Here is a 22,503-nt window from a genome sequence, read left to right as displayed (position 1 = left end):
ATCACCACTCTGAAGGGTTAATGTAACAAACCCATGCAGGTTTTTTAAAGTCTTTTGAAACAACTGGTAAACTAAGCAAATTCTCACATTTTATTTAGCTTTTATAATCTCACACACAAAAAGAAACACAATTTATCTGACATTAAATCATGACTACAAAGGCATTGTTTCACAATCTTCCAGTAAGACAGCAATGCGAGATTGGTTCATCTGCAAACCGCAGAACAGGGCCCTTCCTGTTACCTGGGCAGAATACTGTTCTGTGTTTTACAGCACAGTACATGGTAACAGAGTGCTAGATAGCAAGAATAGGATTATTAAACTTGTGGACTTGGCACCCCAAGGCTGTTACAAGGGGTTAGCCAGGCCTTTTAAAAACATGGTCACTAGAGATAAGCGAATTTACAGTAATAGCAAATTGCTTCATTACCTCTGATATCTGCTCATCAGTCTGCTGCCATTTAACCGACTGTGTCTCCGCTTCACTATTACTCATTATTTGCGCATCTCTAATGGTCACTTTCTTCCAGAAACCGCACCATTCTTGTCTCCAGTTTGGGTGTGGTTTTGCAGCTCAGTTCCATTGAAGCGCATTAACCTTAATCGTTATACCACACACAACCTTCAGACAGCAATGGTGCTGTTTTTGCAAGAAAGTAGCTGTGCTTTCTCTTATCCTGGATAACCCCTCTAAGCATTTAAATCTGACAGATGCTTTAATTTAAAGAGATTTTTTTTTAAATTTCAGCATCTCTAAAGTCATGAAACAAAATGTGGACATCGTGATTAAAATACTTATTTGCACAAACATTTGACATGCCGTCCAGATCAAACATTCAGACCCATGCTCCTCTTCCCAGATGGTGTCATTTCCCAGCTAGGATGCTGTTCCTTCTCCGTTTTGTGACTATCTGACTCACTGATATTGCTGTGTGAATCAGCAGTCACTATCTGTATGCATCTCTATGATCTCGATGAGAAGAGATGGAGAAAGGAAGTGGACATTTAATCTGCAGTAGCTGTCAGAGTCAGACAGTCACAATCACAGTCATGTGAGCAACCAGTGGGACCAGAACTGCTCTGTAGCCAGGAGGAAGAGAAACATCAACCCAGATGTTCAATCATGATATGTTACTGCCAGACAAAAAGAAATAAAAACAATGATAATATATATTGCTCAGGATAAGCTTTAAAGGAGAAGTCCAGTGAGAATTTTTATTAAAGCATTGTATTGCCCCCCAAAAGTTATACAAATCACCATAGTTATACAAATCACAAATATACGGGAAATGCTTTTAATTTTTTTTCCATGCACTTACTACTGCATCAAGGCTTCACCTCCTGGATAAAATGGGGATGTCACGACCCGACTCCCAGAGCTGTGCGGGCTGTGGCTGCTGGAGAGGATGATGGTAGAGGGATGCTCAGTGTCCCTCCAGTGCCCTGTGTCCCTCAGTGTCCCTCTGCCATCATCCTCTCCAGCAGCCACAGCCCGCACAGCTCTGGGAGTCGGGTCGTGACATCACGATTTTATCCAGGAAGTGAAGCCTTGATGTAGTAGTAAGTGCAGGGAAAAAAAGCACTTTATAAGCATTTCCCGTAATAAGTGTATATTGGTGATTTGTATAACTTTTGGGGGCTGTACAGTACTTTAATAAGAATTTTCACCGGTGTTCTTCTTTAAGATTATAACTGTAACACTGGTGGTTGCCTCATGCCACATTGTTCTTCCTGCTTATCCTCCAACAAAAAGCGATCTCCAAATTTATTTGGGGAACAGGAAAACCCCATATCAAACCATCTGTGCTTATCATAGGAAAGCTGGTGGACTGGGCTTGCCTTACTTCCAGCTCTACCAGGAAGTCACTGTCTTTGGGGCAAATCCTCAACTGGATGCAAAGCGTGACACAAAAGAGAATGGTGTCACTGGCAATGGGTTTGTCCCCTGTTGACCTCTCTCTGGTACCTTGGTTGGCTATATAGGATTGCCAATCTCTGGCCCTACCTAGTCTCTCATACCTTAAAGGGGTTATCCATTGCTACAAAAACATGGCCACCTTCTCCCAGAGACAGCCCCTCTCTTGTCTCCAGCTTGGGCAGGGTTTTGCTGCTCAGTTCCATTGAAATGAATGGAGTTTAATTGCAAACTGCACCTGAACTGGAGACAAGAGTCAAGAGGCCATGTTTTTGTAGCACTGGATAGCTCCTTTACCAGTATGGGATAAATGGGTAACTAAGTTTGGAATATCCCATAGACCTGGACCAATGACGCATTTGCTTAAAAATCCAGCCTATTCTCATCTTATCTTTTGCTGATGCTCTGATTTACCGATGAAGCATGGCAAATTAACTTTACCATAGGCCCCGGGCTGTCTACCAAGCCTGGGCCCTCTCTTCCCACTGTAACTATGGCAGCACTAGTGGAGTGTTCATAGTACAGGATAGATGTCATGAAGCCTGTGCAAAATTAGGGTAAGAAAGTGGCAAATTTTTGCAAAGAACTGTAGCCAGGAGACATTACACCACTGAAAATATAAGTTTTTTTGGGTGGCCATGGGCCCCCGAGGAGCTCAGGGCACCAAGCCTGAAACAAACCTATTATAATTCACTATTGATTTGAAGAAGGTCTCTGTTTCCTCCTACCACCAATTTTGAGCCCAGATGTACTTAATCATTTATGCATTTTATGTAGGTATTATGATGTTCTTCCTGTTTTGGTTTTCCATTTGTACCAATGTTTACTATTTGGACCCAATTTTATCTGTACTGCATGATAGGTATGATGGATGGCAATAAAAACTGATTATACATACAGTATATTTATCTTCACCACCACACACAAAAGCCTTTGTACGGATCATAAACTTTCTCTGCTGTACTATCATTCACATTCAGTTCCCTACAAACCGTAATAAACATTAGTACAACATTTCTGGTTACAATCTATTTTGTAATGTGCAAGTTACAAATAAGGTTTTCCAGCACTGCCCCAGTGTGTGCAAAAAATGAATTACAATTACACCATGCAGTGTACTTTACCCGACTCTGTTCTCTGACTATACTGTATAAGGAATAGTTTGTTGGCTCAGAAAAAAAAGCTATACTAATATATTAACCCCTTAAGGTCAAAGCCTATTTTCGTTTTTGCGCTTTTGCTTATTCCATTTTAAGTTTAAAAGTCCATAGCGCTTTGCATTTTTTCACCTAGAGACGTATATGAGCGCTTATTTTTTGCAAAACCAATTGTACTTTGCAATGACAGGCATTATTTTTCCATAACATATGCTGCGAAACCGGAAAAAAATCATTTGCGCTGTCAAATTGAAAAAAAAACGAATTTGTTTTGATTTCGGGGAGTTTTGCATTTACGCCATCCGTCCTATGGTAAAACTGACTTGTTATGCATGTTCCTCAAGTCGTTACGATTACTATGATATATAACATGTATAACTTATATTGTATCGGATGGCCTGTAAAAAATTCAAACCATTGTTAACAAATATACGTTCCTTAAAATCGCTCCATTCCCAGGCTTATAGCGCTTTTATCCTTTGGTCTATGGGGCTGTGTGAGGTGTCAGTTTTTGCGCCATGATGTGTTCTTTCTATCGGTACCTTGATTGTGCATATACGACTTTTTGATCGTTTTTTATTACATTTTTTCTGGATTTGATGCGACCAAAAATGCGCAATTTTGCACTTTGGAATTTTCTGCGCTGACGCCGTTTACCGTGCGAGATCAGTAATGTGATTAATAGTTCGGGCGATTACGCGCGCGGCGATACTAAATATGTTTATTTATTTATTTATTTATATTTATAAAATGGGAAAAGGGGGGTGATTTGGACTTTTATTAGGGGAGGGGATTTTTTATTAATAAAAACACTTTTTTACTTTTTTTTTTACTGTAACTAGAAGCCCCCCTGGGGGACTTGTATATAGACAGCACTGATCTCTCATAGAGATCAATGCTGTGTATATACACAGCAAAGATCGATTAGATCGGTCATAGATTACTATGGTCTGCTGCAGGCCATAGCAATCTATTGCCGAGCCGGGATCAGCGTCATTCCGACGCTGAGGCCCGGCACGGGCAGAAGAACGGATCTCCCCCCCGCGATCGCATCGCGGGGGGGAGATCCGTCCCACTAGACACCAGGGACGTGCGGCGCAGTGCCTCTAAGTGCAGCTGTCGGGTTTGACAGCTGCACTTAGAGGCTTAATTAGCCAGCGCGGCAACGGGACCCGCGCCGGCTAATAGAGGCACTGCCCGGCTGCACATGTCAGCCGGGATCAGCGCCGTTCAGAGCGCGGTCCCGGCGGGACCCCGCTCTGAACACCCCGAGCGGCGCCATGACGTATCAGATACGTCATGGGTCGCTAAGGGGTTAAAGGGGTAGTGCGGCGAATAACAATTATTCACTAAATAACACACATTACAAAGTTTTACAACTTTATAATGTGTGTTATTTAAGTGAATGGCCCCCTTTCCCTGTGTTCCCCCCACCCCGGAAGTGTGGTGCATTATATTCACCGACCCTGCCGCCATCTTGGGTCGTCGACGTCATCTTCGGAAGGCCGGCCAATCGCGGCTGAGCAGCTGATGACGTGGAGGGTGGCCGGCATGAGGGACGACTGGAGCGGTTTGACCGGCCTCCCGAAGATGACGTTGTGGACCCAAGATGGTGGCGGGGGTCGACAGCAATGGAGTAAGTGTAATGCACTACACTCCTGGGGTGAAGGGGACATGGGGAAGGGGGCCATTCACTTAAATAACACACATAACTCAGTGGTTAGCACTATAGCCTTGCAGCGCTGGGGTCCTGGGTTCAAATCCCACCAAGGGCAACATCTGCAAAGAGTTTGTATTTTCTCTCCGTGTTTGCGTGGGTTTCCTCCGGGTACTCCGGTTTCCTCCCACACCCAAAACATACAGATTTTAGATTGTGAATTTAGATTGTGAGCCCTAATGGGGAAAGAGAGCAATAATTGGCATAACTATGTAAAGTGCTGCGGAATCTGTGTGCGCTATACAAATAAAAGCATTATTATTATTATAATAACAAAGTTGCATAACTTTGTAATATGTGTTATTTAGTGAATAAATGTTAAACGCCGCACTACCCCTTTAAGCAGTGTAATATTACAGCATTATGAACCAACATGGATGATTTAAAAGCACCGCTCAAGTATCCTGTGATCAATGAATAATAGTAACATGCCACACCAGCACATCTACAATTCACATTTGACAATGGATGGCTTTCTAGTGGTCATTAAAAGGGGTTGTCCCACAATCAACAATGATAATCACCTATCTACAGGCTGATGGGCGATGATCGCCTGGGGCCCAATCTCCACCATGGGAAGAGGTACACAGTGCCTCGTGGATGTTAAGCATGCACACTGCAAATTCATTTAATTCTAAAGGGGCAAATGCATCACCTGCGCAATTTTTTCGAGCAGGTGGGTTAAGATTAAGAGGGTTCACCTCGCAATGCGTCAGCATGTTTTTTTAAGTGTTTTTTTTTAGATGTTGACGATACAATAAAGGATTTAAGTTTTAATGAAGCTGGAGACCCACAATTTTCTTCACTATAGGTACATTTTATCAGCTGTGCAAAATTTGAGGGTTGTTGCGTTGTTGCGACAAAATTATCATTAGGCACATGAGGCCTCATAAATCTAGCACAATTTTATAGCTCTTTTTTTTTTCTTTTTTTTATAAAACAGCTAGGTTAAAAAAAGACTATACTGGGTTAGGAAGAATAGTGTTGCACAATTAGTTTGCCCAAAAACTGAAAAATCAAACAAAATAAACCTCAATAACAAAGAAGCTACAAAGACACCATTCCGTGTGTAAAAACACAGTATTAGCCGGATTTCTAGCACAAATACAATGATGCATCTGTCCCTAAGTCTATTAGATGCCCTGAGCTTCTGATAAATAAGGGAGTGGCTGCGCGGGCCGTCACTGTCGTGGCGAGTCTGTCTCGGACGTAGCAAGCAGGAAGAGATCAAAGAGAAAGCTACAGGGTACCCAGATAGGCGAGACTGAACGAGAATGTAGCCCCAATAGCTATTATGCACCAGGAATATTCTTTTAGGGTAGCTTCACACGTACCGTATTGCTGCGTTTTTAACGCTGCGTCTTTATCGCGATTTTTAAATGCGAGTTTTGATTTTCACATGAAAATCATGTGAAAATCAAAACGCGCAAATAAAAAAACGCAGCAAAAACGCACCGATAAAAATGCACCGATACGGTACGTGTGAAGGCACCCTTAAAGGGAAACTATCAGCAGGTTTGTGCAAGCTGTGCAACTCTTCTTTCTGGCTTTGGTTTCCTTTTCTTTCTAGGTCCTGAAGTTTTAGAGAAGTTTAATCTAAACCAAATATACAAATAAGCTCGTTGGGAGCACTGGCGGCATTTCTCTGCCCCCCAGAGCACCCCTTCGTCCCGTTGCCTTTCGGTAAAGTCTACATATGTATATATTGGTCTAATTATGCAAATAGTATAAGAACATGCTTATGTTGATATCACTGAAGGAGGACGTGGGTGGGCCGAGAAATGCGCCCCCCCCCCCCCCCCGTGCTCCTAACTAGCTTATTTGCATTTCAATTAAAGCGACTCTGTACCGACACGTAGCCACACCGAACCGCCCTTACTGTGTAGTACTAGTATAGGTCCTCACGCCGTAAGCATCCATGGTCTCTCCCCGCCTCCATCCAGCCCAGAGGCGTGCTGAAAATGAGGAGAGGTGGGGGAGAGGCTCGGCAGGCCTAAGCACAGATGCTATAGGTCATGCCACATAGATTCCCCACTGCGTTGCAGAAATAAAACTAGTTTTTCTTCAAAATACCGACCCCATGAGAGAGGCAGACCCCCGAACTGGACACGGCGTGAGGACCTGTACAACACGGTAACAGTGGATTTAGCACGACTACATGCTGATACAGGTTTGCTTTAAACTTCTCCAAAGCGGCAGGACCTAGAGAAAAAAAAAAAAAAATAGACCAGCACCAGAATGATGAGGTACACAGCTACATGAGGTACACAGCTACAGGGGCATATCAACAGGTTTGTTTGCAGAAATCTGCTGATAATTTCTCTTTAAAGGGGTTGTCCGGCGATAAAAAATTATTCACAGAATAACACACATTACAAAGTTATACAACTTTGTAATGTATGTTATGTCTGTGAATGGCCCCCTTCCCCGTGTTTCCCCCCACCCACGCTAGACCCGGAAGTGTGGTGCATTATACTCTTCGCATCTCGTGTCGTCCACAGTCTCCGATCCTCAGCAGTGACGTCTTCTTCGGGAGGCCGGCGGATCTTCCTGAGTGCCGGCCACCCTCTGCAGCGTCATCCGAAGCTCAGCCGCGATTGGCTAAGCATAACTGTGCTCAGCCGATCGCGGCTGAGCGACTGATGACGCGGCCACGTCATCAGCTGCTCAGCCGCGATTGGCTGAGCACAGTTATGCTCAGCCAATCGCGGCTGAGCTTCGGATGACGCTGCAGAGGGCGGGCGGCACTCGGGAAGATCCGCCGGCCTCCCGAAGAAGACGTCACTGCTGACGATCGGAGACCGTGGTCGGCACGTGACAGGTAATGTATAGCGCACCACACTTCCGGGTACACGGGTGGGGGTGGTGGGACACGGGGAAGGGGGCCATTCACAGACATAACATACATTACAAAGTTGTATAACTTTGTAATGTGTGTTATTCTGTGAATAATTTTTTATCGCCGGACAACCCCTTTAAGGCTCAATGCCTTAGTACATGTGCAGCAATTACCTGGAGATCTAGTAATGTATGCTTTTCCATCAGTCTGCCCTTGAACTAGTAATTGTCTGACGTTATGTTGAGCCTATGATATCCAGCAGTCAATCTGAGGAGGAAGATAGACCTCATATTCCCTGTAGACACTATACCTAAACTGTAGTTACCAAGCACAAGGAGCTTAGCAGGAAAATCGGAGGGGGGAGGAAGGGGATAGATAGATAGATAGATAGATAGATAGATTTTTTGATTAATTTAAATTCAACAGTACATAAGGGATACATTTATGTGTATATATATTATATATATATATATATATACACACACACATACATACAACTATATAGGGTGACCATGCAGTATTAGGTACCAGTGCTATATCTGCTGCCTGTATAAGTGACTCTACATCTGTCCCACCATGATGATTTCTCCAAACTGTGACTCGCTCATATGGTAATAACGTCCTCACTAATAATGGCCCAACAGTAAATCCACCCATTAATAATGCCCCACTGTGCCCTAGTATAATAATAATTCCCCCAGTGCTCCCATATAGTCATAATGTGCTCCTGTGCCCCATATGGTAATAATGTATCCCTGTGCCCCATAGGGTAATAATGTATCAGGTGTCAGACCAGGTCCACTTTAACCAGAGGGCAATATACTATTGAAGGAGTGCACAGGGGGCCTATATACTACTGAGGGAGCCCACAGGGGGGCTATATACTACTGTGGAGAGCACAGGGGGGCTATATTCTACTGGGGGAGCGCACAGGGGGGCTATATACTACTGGGGAGCGCACAGGGCTATATACTACTGGGGAGCACACAGGGTGCTATATACTACTGGGGAGCGCACAGGGGGCTATATACTACTGGGGAGCGCACAGGGGGGCTATATACTACTGGGGGAGCGCACAGGATGGCTGTATATAACTGGGGGAGCACACGGGGATCTATATACCACAGGGACACCTTAAAACTATGGGGGCACAGAGGGGTGTAACTACTATATAGGGGTACAGAGGGGTGTAACTACTATATAGGGGTACAAGGGACCTAACTACTGTATGTGTTAGGGCCTGAAATATTTATCTGGCAGATTCTGGAGAGAAGATTTACAGCCGGGGAAGACATCATGATGGTGGCCCACGCTGGATGGAGCAAAAAAGAATAGGTGACAGATTTTGAGAAGACGCCCCCCTGTGAGTCACTGGATGTAACTGCACTCTGTTATAGGGTTGTAATGATAGGCGTCATGGTGTGACGGTATTATGTAATGGCATCATTGGTAATATCTTTCTGTTTTGTTCAGTGCACTTTTCATGTAATATGTAATCACTGTATGGTGGAAATAGAGTTATAAGGTAACTACTGTATGTATTGGGGCTCTTAATACAGTGTGGGGGCACTTTCAGTACATTATACTGTGTTTGAAGCTCCTATTTTGATAACGCGGTGGGGGGGGGGGGGGCACTCTTGAGGGCTGTGCACCGGGCCCACCAATGTATTAAAACGGCCCTGTGTCAGACATGTGGTCCTCTAACAGGTTCACACAATTTGTTGCAGATTTTGCTTTCTTGACACCAATAACAGATGGCTTCTGCCAGCAATGATAATGTATCAAACATAATGTTAAATATGGAGCCTGTAACACTGAGGACTTTCTCTCAAAAAAGATGAATCTGGAGACTTCAGATGTTTACACAGTTATGGAAGAGTTTCTTGCTTAGAGACTCTATTCACAACCTCTAAGACAAGACAACCAGACAGCCGACCCAAAAAATGTATTTAAGCCATATCCATCACAAACCAAGTCTGTCCTCACCCTGGATGGCCACATACAATTCCATACAATTGGAATAAAAGGGATACACCCTCACACATTCAAAAGTCATAATACACCAACAATATTAGTACACTTGTGGAATCTGATAGGATCCATTTGCAAATATCTTTCAGTCACAAAATATGACTGAACATGAAGGAAAAAAAACTGACGGTGTGACCAGAGAAGAGAACTAAACGATTACCATAATGGTGGGGGATGCCATACATAAAAATGATAAGAGACTCAATTCAGCTGTAATACCACTAGGTGGTGATAGAGATGCACAAAATCTCCAGCAATGTGTAATGTTGGTCAGAAACTCACCACTTTTTAAGGACTGCAAGAGATTTCCAGGAGTGTGTTCTCTCAGAGGTCAGCTTCTTGCTATGTATTTTTTTTTATTTATATGTTCATTTTTTTAAATAATAGTTTTTGGAGATAATGAGTGAGATTTTTTTTAAAATTTTTCACCTTGTTCAATAAGCATAAAAAGGAAAGTAGCATACCAGGGGTTAATGCAGTAGAGGTGTATAGTAAAATACTTGGACTCTCTGCTGCCAAAGTACCACTGCACTGGATGTGTGTACACAGTGATCTGCTCACTTGTCTGTCATCCCCAGAGTACCATGGTCTGCGTCTGTGGTCACTAAATGTTTTATACAGACTTTTTGCACCTGACCACTTATTTAAAATATGGGACCCAGTACGGATCTATGTAAATTGAGAATCAGAAGAGAAACAAGCCAACGTTATCGCTGCAATTTGAGTCACTGTTAATGTAACACTAATGATATTTTAAAAAATTGATATCACCTGGCCAGAGGTGGTGCGGTCCATTTTTCAAATTCCCACCATCTGCGCATTAAAAATGGGTTGTGCCACCAGGATCTTGGCAGTGTAAGGGCCCTATTATGCTGCGTTTACACAGAACGATTATCGTGCGAATTTGCACGATAACGATCAAATTTGAACGATAATCGTACGTGTAAACGCAGCGAACGATCAAACAACGAGCGAGAAATTATTCATTTTCATCTTTCAACAAGTTCTCAAATAGTCGTTGATCGTTCGCAAAAAATTTGCAGATCGTTCCATGTGAACAGTTCGCCGATTTAACCAATGTGTGATAAGCTTTAAGCGATCGCACAACGATTGCAAAACAAATTTCCGTACAATATATCGTACCGTCTAAACGCTGATCGTTATGAAAAAAAAAAATCGTTACTCCGACATCGTTAATCATACGATCGGGCGAATTATCGTTCCGTGTAAACATAGCATCACATGGAGCGATAATTGTCCTGATTCAGACAACAATCAGCCAATGAAACGATCATCGGCTGAGTGTTTCTATAGGTCCAGACCTAGAATAATCAGCCGCTGATCATGGAACACTACATGTAATAATGATGCGCAGCCAAAAATTTAACACACAGTTAAAACAGTACCTGTCCCGGTGTTCTTCTGCGCTTTGCATGCGTCCCAGCGCCATGGTTGCTGCTTTAGAGAGGCCTGTCTGAGCTGACAGGCTGCTCAGCCAATCACTGGGTAGCATGCAGAATGCAGGAAGACCAGGAGCAAGGACAGGTAATGTATAAACTATTGGGCAAGGGCTGCCTGGACATCGCTAACTATGTCTGTGCAGCCCTTGCTAAATTATTATCGGGCCATGTAATAGGCCAAGTAAACGAGTGGCGATCTAGCAAAAAAACACAAGGTGTTGTCAAGAGGTTATGGGTACATTCACACATACTTAAAGGGGTACTCCAGCACAAAAAAAAATTCTAATCAACTGGTGTCAGAAAGTGACAGAGTTATAATTTTACTTCTATTAAAAAATCTCCAGTACTTATTAGCTGCTGTATGTCCTGCAGGCATATGTGTATTATTTCTTTACAGTCTGGAGAGCAGGAGAGGTTTTCAATAAGGATCAGTTCCTGTCACAGACAGAGGGGGCAGCAGAGAGCACTGTGTCAGAATGATAAGTTGCTAAGTACAGGAAAACTGGAGATTTTTAAAAGAAGTAAATTTCAAATCTCTTGCATTTTCTGACACCATATGATTTGAAAGGAAAACATTTTTTTACTAGAGTACTCATTTAACCCCTTAACGACCCATGTTGTATCTCATACTTCATGGCGCCATTAGGGGGGTCAGAGAGGGGCCACGCCGCACCCCCGCTGTGAACCGCCATGATCCTGGCTGCTTTCTGCATTTAAATGCCCTGCACAGCGCTATCCCTGGTGTCTAGTGGCGGGATCTCCACTCCATGATGTGACCGCGGAGGGGAGATTAATTCTTCAGAGCCGGCTGGGGCTCACCATCAGACTGATGCTGGTCCCGGCTCGGCAATCTCTATGAGAGATCTGTGTAATTGTAATGTGTATGTTAAAAAAAAGTTTTTTTTATTAATAAAAAAAATCCCCTCCCCTAATAAAACTTTGAATCACCTCCCCGTTTTATAAATAAAACTAAATAAAAAAAATAAACATATTTGGTATCGCCGCGTGCGTAATCACCTAAACAATTAAATTATCACATTCCTGATCATGCACAGTAAAATGGCGTAAAGCGCAAAAACCCACCAAAGTACAAAATTGCGCACTTTGTAATAAAAAGTGATCAAAAAGTCGCATATACACAAGTAAGGTATCGATAGAAAGTACAGATCGGGCTTCCAGTTCCGGCGCGCTCATGGCTAGACACGAATGAGAGCTGCTCCGGACCTGACGGGCGAAAAACTGCGTCCCCCTCCAATAACCTTCACCAGATCCGGGCTGGGGACTACCAAAGTAATAGCCCATAAACCTGCTACATGGACAAGTTTGTCCAGAAGACGGGGGACCGAGTATCCACACCTGCTCAGAGCCACAAATCCGGCGGGAAGGGAAGCCAGCAGACTAAGATGGTGGCGGCGGTTCCCATATCCCCTGACACGAAGGAGACGATCATCCCTATGTCGCAGCAAGCCAGCCAAGACATGTTTGCAGCAGACTCGGGAACAGAGCAGGCCATCCTGGGACTACAGGTATCGTGAAAGACAATAGCACTAGAGGTAGCACGGATACTTGCCCCCGATCTAATAGCATCCCTGGGTTCCACAGCGGCCCTGACCCAGATACAGCAGGAGGTTAAACAGCCCGCTGAGCAAAGAGTAGTCACCCTTGAGGAGGAACTGTTTGAGACACAATCCCAGCAAGGTGACTTGGCTAAAATAACTAATGACTTGAGAGATAAAACGGAAGATCTTGAGAACCGCTCCCGTAGGAGCAATCTAAGAATTGTCGGGCTCCCTGAGTCTATACCACAAGCCCAACTTGCTCAAATATGCGCCACTGAACTTCCACAAGCACTGGGCTTACAACAACCCTGCCCAGTGGAAACGGCGCACCGCCTAGGTCCGCCATTATCTCGCCCTACGGGGAAAGACCCACAAAACCTACGGAGTAAAAGTGACCGCCCGAGACAGGTTATAGCCAAGTTCCTAAATTATGCAGACAAGGCGAACATCTTGTTCCACTTCAAGAGAGCTACCACAGAGATTCAGATCAGGAACCATAAGGTCCTCCTGTTCAGAGATTACTCCGCAGACGTCTCAAAGCGCCGCAGAGCCTTTTCTTCACTATGCTCCGAGCTGTTTAAGCAAAAAAAGGAGATTCTACTTGCAGTTCCCAGCGACCTTGGTCATTTATAAAGAAGATGGTTCCACTGCCTCATTCAAGTCCCCGGAGGAGGCCAGGCATTTTCTGGAACTTATGTCCAAAAATCCTACACAAATCCGGGACTCTGCCAAAAGACATTATACAGACAGTCCCAAGACGTTCTCAGACTCCATGGACTGAACTCTGATACACAGCTATGCCTGGAGGAAAAACTTTTATTATTGTGCCTTGAGAGGGTACCCTTTCTTTCTGTTGGCTGTCTGGCCAGGACGATTTAGTTAATGCTTAATAACTCATATAAATTAGAGAACAACGAGTTTATGCTAAGTGTTAAAGCATAAGATGTGACGGATGATCAGGATCCGCATTATGTTTTTGAGTTATGACTCCCTATTAGTTAGGCTCCTACTGTTAGCGGGAGTCGCCGAATTCTCATAGTGAATGGCAGTTTTTTTTCCCCCCTTCTCTTCCCGCTCCCCCCCACGTTCTCTCCCTTCTCCGTCCCCCCTCACTCTCCAATCCCTTTTCCTCAGCTTCGTCTCCCCTAGCCCTCTTCCTCCCCCCGTCTGTATAGGTCTTAGTGGCTGCGGTGAGATTAAAGGACAAGTGCCATGAAAAACTTTTTCCCAGTAATTGAAGCACATTACAAAGTTATATAACTCTGTAATATGCTTCAATCACCTTCAATCACCTATCTGCCTCCCTTCCCTGTCTTTCCCCCCCTCCACCCCCCACCAGGAAGTGTCCTAACTCACACAGACCTAATTACTGCCGTCACCGTCACCAGGCAGCTCCTTCTTGTGAAGATTCATCAGCAGGAGGGCTGCTCTAGGTCCTGTTACACCAGCCCCCCCCCCCCCTTCCCAGTCCAAGTGATGGCTTGCAGTTGTTCAGCCAATGGGAGCTGATCAAGCTGAGTCACCTGACAAGGCAGGGGAGGGAGAGGCTGGTGTAACAGGAGAAGGAACTGAGAGAAGAGCTTGGTGACAGTGACGACAGTAATCAGGTCTGTGTGAGTCAGGACACTTCCTGGTGGGGGGTGGAGGGGGGAAAAGACAGGGAAGGGAGGCAGATAGGTGATTGAAACATATTACAGAGTTATATAACTTTGTAATGTGCTTCAATTACTGGGAAAAAGTTTTTCATGGCACTTGTCCTTTAACCGGGCCACATAGGTTGGAACGCTGTGCTGACAAACAACAGCGTCAGCCTGGTCGGCTCTCACAAGGGTCTGGTAGTTGGGGTAATGCGAGGGCCCCTAAGTGTGCGAAAAAATAGAGGCTCATTCACTGATTTTCTCGCAAGTTTCTTCTGTTTTTGCATGCTTTTACAGCAAATGTTATTTCATGTGTGTAACACTATTTGTTTAGTGTGTATGTTTGTGGCCAATGGATCTGTGTATGTCTTTGTCCGCGTCTTTTTTGTTGTCTGGAGGGTCAGCCGGTCATATACTCTATGTTACCCTAATAATCATGACATACATCCTACTCCTTTGCTGGTGTATCTATGAGAGTCACGACATGGAACGTAAAAGGGCTTGAAGCCCACACTAAACGCCTCATGGTGCTTAGGCACCTCAAGAAGCTTAAAACGGATATTGCACTTATAAAGGAAACTCATCTGGAGGAAAAAGATTTCTTTAGGATGAAACGCATTTGGGTGGGTGCTGTAGTGGGTTCATCAGCAAAGGAGGGTAAGGGAGGAGTATTAATCTTAATTCATAAACGCTTATCACATATGTTTCTGGATTCTTGGCATGATGAAGAGGGGAGGGTCTGCAGGGTCACGCTGGACACTCCAGGAGGCAGACTGAGCACTTATTCTGTGTATGGTCCAAACTCTACTAATGCCCCCTTTTTTTCTTCCCTTGAGCAGAAACTACTAACAGATGGGGAACGTTTCAAGTTGGTTGGTGGGGATCTAAACGTAGTCCTATCTGAGGAGGAAGACTGTAAGCGCACGATGTCACGAGCAAGCCAACCTAGGCCTTTTCGCCCTCTTCTTTCTCAGTTCCTGGAAAATACTGCTCTCACGGATTCTTGGCGGTATTACCACCCAGCAGACCTTGAGTACACCCATTTCTTGCACCCTCAGCAATCATGGTCGAGGTTGGATTATATCTTGACGTCTAGCCCCCTCTTAGCTAGGGTAGAGGCCTCCGATATTCATGACATGATGATCTAAGATCATGCCCCGGTCAGTATCTCCATTGTAGATATATACCCCAAGGGCTCTGACATTTTATGGCGATTCCCAACTTGCCTGATGAAGGATGAAGTCTTCTGCTCCCAATTAACTATTTGGTGGAAGGATTTTCTGAATAACAACGCATGTCACGAAGGGGAGCCGATACTCTTATGGGAGACGGCTAAAGCAGTGATGCGCGGTAAGATCATATCTTACTGGCTGGGAAAGAAGAGGGAGAATCAGAAGGCATTTCATGAGGCCACATCCCGACTGCGAACCGCATATACCATTTTTTTACGCAATCCGACAGATCAACACAGGCAAATCTGGATGACAGCTAAAAGGGACATGGACAGGGCGTTGGAGGCGACAGAAATTTTCTTTTGGGATCAGAAAAAAACTGACTTATTCAAAACGGGAATAAATCGGGTAAATTGTTGGCCAACTTAGCCAAGGGATATAGGGACCCCAATAATATTTTGGAACTGAGAGACATAGGGGGGACGGGGACGCTTACTAGGGACCCTAGACAGAATTATCGTATTCTTCAAGAATACTATGTCCGGCTATACAAACAGGGGGAACAGAACCTAGAGAAGGGAAGGAGGTTCCTGGAAGGTATTAACCTTCCAAAGGTAGATCAAGATGACCTAGAAGTACTGAATGCTCCCATCACCCCCGAGGAGTTAGTCCAGACGATTAGAGCCCTGAAATCTCACAAGGCCCCAGGCCCAGACGGCTACACGTCTGAATTCTATAAACACCTTCAAGAGGATATAACTCCGACCCTCTTGTCCGTTTATAACACCATCCTAAGGGGTGAGGGGACCATTTCTTCTACTGACAAAGCTTATATCAAAGTCCTTAATAAACCGGGCAAAGACCCTACTCTACCTTCATCCTATCGCCCTATCTCTTTAATCAATCTAGACTTAAAAATCCTTTCCAAACTCTTCTCTAACAGACTGATGGGTGTCATGCCAAAACTTCTAGGACCAGACCAGGTTGGGTTTACCCAGGGTAGATCCACGGTTACAAACATCAGATCCTTTCTTGCCATCCAGGATGCGGTTCAGTCCAGGTGCTGTGTCGGCCACCCCCCAGCTCTTTTGTCGATAGATGCCGAGAAGGCTTTTGATAATGTCAGCTGGGGGTGGCTCGACATGGTCCTGGACAAATTCGGATTCAATGGATTGCTTAGACAGTACCTGAAGGCCATTTACACCAGCCCCAAGGCCAAAGTCTCCACACCAGGTTTCCTGTCAGACGCCATACATTTAGAAAAGGGCACACGACAGGGGTGCCCGTTATCGCCCCTGCTATTCAATCTATCTTTGGAGCCCTTGGCAAGACACCTGGTGTCGAGCTCGCTGTACAAAGGGGTCTTAGTAGGGAAGGAGGAGACAAAGCTATTGTGCTTTGCTGACGATCTACTGCTCTGTCTAGGGTCCCTGGAGGATCAACTTGCCCCCATACTCCAAACCCTAACATATCTCGGATCCTTCTCGGGGTACAAAATAAATCCTACAAAAAGCCAACTACTGATCTTAGGCCCCTCATGCCCTAATAAATCACGGTTAACAGGGGTGGAAGTGGTACATACCCCCATCACATACCTAGGTATTAACATAGGCCCCACTTCTCACTCCCTATATAGGCTCAACTATCCTCCCCTCTTCCTAAAGATCATTAAGGAGTTAGACAAATGAAAGGATCTTCCACTTTCACTCACAGGTTGCGCGCATCTTATGAAAATGATAAGTTTTGCGCGGTTATTGTACCCTTTGCAGACTCTACCATTATTGGTTAAGCATGTTGATGTATGCCGCCTTCAATCAGCCTTCAGCCTGGGGTAAGTGCCCAAGGATCGCATATGATAAATTATGTTCTTCTAAACCCCAGGGAGGTTTAAATTTGCCCAATATCAGGCTCTATAACCTGGCTATTTTTCGAACTACCAGCTGGAAACAGACTTAGCCTCCCCATGGGCACTATCCACCCTATTGCATGTAAAAATCAAAGACCTGCCTAGTCATCTTAAGTCTCATGTAGTACTCAGGGATACTATGGCGGCCTGGAAGGCGGCAAGAAAAAAGTTTAAACTCCCATTTTGCCTTTCCAGATACCTCCCGCTGTGGGGGAATCCGACCTTGAAAGGCGATATTCCAGTTCAGATTGAGTCTGTATGGCAGAGTAGGGGAATCAGGGATGTAGATCAGCTCTTGAAATTGGGAGAAGGAGCCTTACTCCCTTGGGATCAATTCAAGACAACATTCAGATTGCCAGTAGGCCACTTCATCTATTATAACCAACTGATATCGTTTTTGGGAGGCCTGGTATCAAATTTTGCTAAAACTGTGGTGGCCGATAATTTTGATGAGATCATGGGTGCTCCCACAAACCCCGGTTCTTTGGCGGGTATATATCTAGCCTTAAAGACCCAATACCTAGCATCACTGTCCCAGACTATGTTTAGCCATTGGGAGACCTCCCTGCGGGTGGAGGACTTCTCGCTTAAACTGTCAAAAGGGATACAGTATGTTAGGGCAGCGATGGTAAACGAAGTTTGGAGGGAAATGCACATGAAAATGCTTCACAAAGCTATTTATGTGGTCCATTTTCTTATAGAGAGGCCCCTGTGCATTATTTGAGAGCCTGCCCCAAGTGCTCTCTGGCAAAAGCGGACCTGTTCCACTGTATGTGGTCGTGTCCTTCATTACAACAACTGTGGAAGGAGTCTTTGCAACTGATTGAAAAAGTCTGGTCGATCCAAAGACCATTTCAACCTATTGGCTGCCTATTCCATTATATAACTAGAATGTCTGGAGAGGATTCTCAAGACCTAGTGGCAGTCAAGGGAATCCACACAGTGCTGTTAGCAGTTAAAAAAATGTCTACTTAGACTTTGGCTGAATCCCACGATACCATCAGTCTCAAAAGTGACGGATCAGTTGAGAACGCTCCTTCACATAGACAGGCTAGACATGTTGCGTTCCATGGGGAAGATCACCAAACAATTTTTCCATAGGTGGAGACCGTTCCTAGAAAAGGTTTCTTCTCCGGACGAAAGGAGAAAAATTATGTTACAGTTTAGATGCTCAGAATGGTACTGTACTTAAGATCTTAGAGGTACATTGTGGGTGCTAAAAGTCACTTAAGTGCCATATACTGGCCTGGCTGATTCTTTCTGTCTTTGTCTTTGTGTGTGGTTTTTTGGTGTGTTGTTGTATGGTCTGTGTGGGATGTGCGTCTGTCGTGGATCCATTGGCCACAAGTTGAGTTGTAGTAAAATGTCCCATAGTTGTTTAGGGACGAAGTTCTGATTTTTGTTTTTCTAATGCTTTTCTATGAAAGAAGGACCTGTTTTGAGGGCCAAGTCCATGTATGTATTTATGTGTGGCGAGGACTTCAAGAGGCACCTATGGGAAGTGGCGGTCAAGGTAACCGCAGTCGAAAAACCATTCCCCTTCCTATGCACAGTTACAAACAATTGACTCTGTATATAAAGGTGTCTCCCTCTGTACTCATGTTATCCAAATGTACAATACTCGGTTGTTTTTCTTTTTTGAACGACATGGCCTGTGTACACTCCAAAAATCCCAATAAAATTGTTTAAAAAAAAAAAAAAAGAAAGTACAGATCATAGCACAAAAAGACCTCACTCAGCCCCATAGACCAAAGGATCAAAGCATTATAAGGATAGTAAGAGCAATATTAAGGAACATTTCGTTTTTTAAAAAAGATTTCCATTTTTTAAAAGCGGTCCGATAAAATAAACGTTATGCAAGTAGCCTATTAGAGATGAGCGAACCTCGAGCATGCTCCAGTCGATCCGAACCCGGACTTTTGGCATTTGCTTAGCGGTGGCTGCTGAACTTGGATAAAGCCCTAAGGCTATCTGGAAAACATGGATATAGTCATTGGCTGTATCCATGTTTTCCAGACAACCTTAGAGCTTTATCCAAGTTCTGCAGCCCCCGCTAATCAAATACTGAACGTTCGGGTTCGGATCGACTCGAACCCGGTTCGCTCATCTCTATTGCCTATCATTGTAATTGTAACAACTTGAGGAACATACTATATATATATATATATAACACATCAGTTGTACCATAGACAACATAAACGCAAACCCCCTTCCCCCCCCCCCCCAAAAAAAAAATAAGAAAAAGTTTTATTTTTAATTTCACCACACAATTATTTTCTAGTTTCACAGCAAACTTTATGCAAAAATTAAGCCTATCATTGCAAAGTACAATTAGTGATGCAAAAAACAAGGGCTCATGTGGGTCTTTAGGTGAATAAATACAAGCACTATGGCCTTTTAAACACAAGGAGGAAAAAACAAAAATGCAAAACTGAAAATTGGCTCCGTCCTTAAGGGGTTAATATGCTGCATACCTCATACTGCAGATTTGATGGTAAAGATTTAAAGGAGTATTCCCCCCAAAATTATTTTTGCATTAATACGCTGCCCACCCGTAGCTTTCCATCTTTCCAATATAAAGTTATTATGGATTCTGCACAGTTTTGCTGTTATCCAGCTGCATTCACCTCCATGGATTGCATAGAATCATCAGACCTCAGTCCACACCGAAACGCTCCCTGCTCCTGGCCCCCACCCTCCGTGTCGGCATCACGTGTCCTCAGTCCCAGCACAGTGAAGTGACTGAGAACACTGATGGGGTGGCTGCTGTTACAGAGGGAGACAGTGATCAGCGAAGCCGTGACTGCATCCCTCTCTAACAGCAGCCACCCGGTCACCCCCAGCCCAGAGCTCACCCCCTGTGTCCAGAGCCTCCCGGCACCGTCCAGCACTCACCCGCAGCACACAGCCCCCCCACCCCCATCACCCGTGGCACCGCCAACTCAGCCGTCACCGCCAACTCAGCTCTGCTACGCCGTCACCGCCAACTCAGCTCTGCTACGCCGTCACCGCCAACTCAGCTCTGCTACGCCGTCACCGCCAACTCAGCTCTGCTACGCCGTCACCGCCAACTCAGCTCTGCTACGCCGTCACCGCCAACTCAGCTCTGCTACGCCGTCACCGCCAACTCAGCTCTGCTACGCCGTCACCGCCAACTCAGCTCTACTACGCCGTCACCGCCAACTCAGCTCTGCTACGCCTCCCCGCCAACTCAGCTCTGCTACGCCGTCACCGCCAACTCAGCTCTGCTACGCCGTTACCGCCAACTCAGCTCTGCTACGCCGTCCCCCCAACTCAGCTCTGCTACGCCATCACCGCCAACTCAGCTCTGCTACGCCATCACCGCCAACTCAGCTCTGCTACGCCTTCCGCCCAACTTAGCTCTGCTACGCCGTCACCGCCAACTCAGCTCTGCTACGCCGTCACCGACAACTCAGCTCTGCTACACTGTCATCATCTCCTTCATTGTCTCAGCTCTGCTACATCGCCATCATCAGGTAGAAGCATTGCATGATGGGAAATATAGTTTCTTGGATATAGATCGGCTTTTAGAAAAACTTGTAACTTAGGAACGGCAGCAGCTAGAAAGATGGGAGACGACTCAAAATACTCAGCGGGACTTGGTGAGTAAGGCCAGCTAGGTTTGGGGGCATTTCATTTTTTTAGCTCTTGGGGGGAGTACCCCTTTAACGCTGCAGATTTCGAATCCTGATTTTCACCATCAAACAGCAGATTAAGACTTTTTTCAATCAAGTCCACCACTTCCCTTCTTTCTTTCAGACTATACAAATTTAGTTATCGAAGTCTCCCTTGGTTAGTTTTAAGGGGTACCTGTCACCTATGGCATTCCCTCAGTAAAGGCAGCGTAACTTAGGGACAAACAAGTATTTTTCACTGGTCTGTCTGTTATACTCGGATGCACTAAAGTTTTAGAGAACCTACACACGTAACGGATCAAGCAAGCCGGAGCAGGGACCCGGTGAAGTATAGGCTTCGGCAGCCGGAGGGGTAACAGGGCGGGCTGCTGACAAACTCGCAGCGGGATATGCATCCTGCTGCAAGTATGTCTGCCCATAGACTGTACAGGGCAAGGATCTGCAGCGTGTCTCACTGTGAATTCGCAGCAAGAAACCCGATGCGGATCCGTTACGTGTGAACGAAGTCTAAAGGGGTTGGCCACTTTATAGTAAAATTGTTCAGTGTACAGTATTGGTAAGTGTACTCACAGCAACTCCCTGTGTCCCTCATAGAGCTAAAATCAGACTCCCCTCCTCCAGACTGTGCTGCCCTTCTTTGTGGTTAGTCTGCCCATAAGATGGTTGACACGGAGAAGCAAGTGACCATGCACCATCCACTGAGCCTACATATGCCTATGGTGGACACTGGGGGGCAGGGCATGGTCACATGCTCCTCCATGTTGGCCATCTTATGGACAGACTCATCACAGAGCAGGGCAGCACAGCCTGGAGGACAGGTGTCTAATTTAGCTTTATGGGGCTGCTGTCAGTACACACTGAACAATTTTATTATAAAGTGACCAACCCCTTTAATAGAGCCAGTGATCAGCTTGCGTTTCAAATGTCAGAAAATAATCTTTAATTGGCACAAAGCAGATGAGTGCTTAAAGGGCAACTCCGGCGTGTCCCCCCCCCCCCCCCCTTAACTAACACACATTACAAAGTTATATAACTTTGTAATGTATATTAGTCACCTGCCTGGAGCCGTTCCGCCTCTTTCTCACAAGCGGGGGGCGGGCCTGGTCATCCTCTTCCTTTAGAATGAATGGGAACGAAAAGGCTGCCGATGTGCACCAACAGCCTTTTTATTGGCTGGAATTGGCTCATTGGCTGTGATTGGCTAAGCAAGCTGGAAGCCATGTGATGCGATCCAGCCAATGAAAAGGCTGCCGGTGTGCATGCGCATTGGCAGCCTTTTCGCTCTCATTCATGCCGTGGGACCCCGGAAGTGAGGAAGAAAGTGGGGGGGTTGACGGGGATCTTGGCCGGCGGGATTTTTGAATGGCGATCGACTTAGGAGGGATGGTGAGTATAGGGTCTGTGTCTGTTATCGTTTTTTTTTTTTTTGCTGACGCCAGAGTTGTCCTTTAATA

General features: G+C 45.1%; 1 protein-coding gene across 1 annotated transcript in view; it reads right to left on the bottom strand.

Annotated features, from left to right (window-relative positions):
* Window positions 1-22,503, bottom strand: part of UBAC2 (UBA domain containing 2) — a 153,173-nt gene that overhangs the window by 77,951 nt on the left and 52,719 nt on the right. The window lies entirely within an intron of this gene.

Source organism: Dendropsophus ebraccatus, chromosome 5, assembly GCF_027789765.1.
Source record: "Dendropsophus ebraccatus isolate aDenEbr1 chromosome 5, aDenEbr1.pat, whole genome shotgun sequence".
NCBI classification, from domain to species: Eukaryota; Metazoa; Chordata; class Amphibia; order Anura; family Hylidae; genus Dendropsophus; species Dendropsophus ebraccatus.
Note: the sequence above shows the minus strand (reverse complement) of the source record. Positions and strands in the feature narration are given on the sequence as shown.